General features: G+C 44.7%; 1 protein-coding gene across 1 annotated transcript in view; it reads right to left on the bottom strand.

Moving 5' to 3' along the window:
• Positions 1–562, bottom strand: part of LOC110025839 (secretory carrier-associated membrane protein 2-like) — a 70,505-nt gene that overhangs the window by 54,078 nt on the left and 15,865 nt on the right. The gene's annotated exons all lie outside the window — the stretch shown is intronic.

Raw genomic sequence — 562 nt, 5'->3', positions numbered from 1 at the left:
CCCAAACGATATGGGACAAAGTTTATGACTTTTTTTCATTTATTTTATTTTATTTTATTTTCAGCCATTCCTCTTCAATTAACTAGAACTTGTGGGATCATCCGAACTAATCTGCAACGTGAAAAAGAGAAGGAAATAACATAATCCTGCTTTGTGGAGAGACCCATCCCATGATGATTTGGAGCCGCACAGACGATCACAGCCGTTGATTCTGCAGCCTCCTCCACAACTGGGTGGCACGAAAAGTGACGGGCGGGCCGGCCCGATAGAAGAGAGCGGCACAGGTGTGCATCAATCCAACGGCAATCATCACCTTCACTTGCCCTCTCTTGGGAATCGGACGGCCAGAAAGCCTTTGACTCCTTCCTCTCTTAACAAGCTCCCCTGCCATTTTTCTCTTGTTGGAAAATACCCAGCGAACAAACCTCTCCTCTGTGTGTGTATATATAAGTTGAGATCTTTTAGTGAGCAGGTGAAAGGGCTACTGAAAGCTTCACATGCAGTTTTAATTTCTTTTTCCTTTTAATCGTGTGCATGAATCAGGGCCGTTCATTTCGTGGTC

The sequence above is a fragment of the Phalaenopsis equestris genome, unplaced genomic scaffold (genome assembly GCF_001263595.1).
Source record: "Phalaenopsis equestris unplaced genomic scaffold, ASM126359v1 Scaffold000334, whole genome shotgun sequence".
Lineage (NCBI taxonomy): Eukaryota > Viridiplantae > Streptophyta > Magnoliopsida > Asparagales > Orchidaceae > Phalaenopsis > Phalaenopsis equestris.
This window is presented reverse-complemented; position numbering and strand designations above follow the sequence as displayed.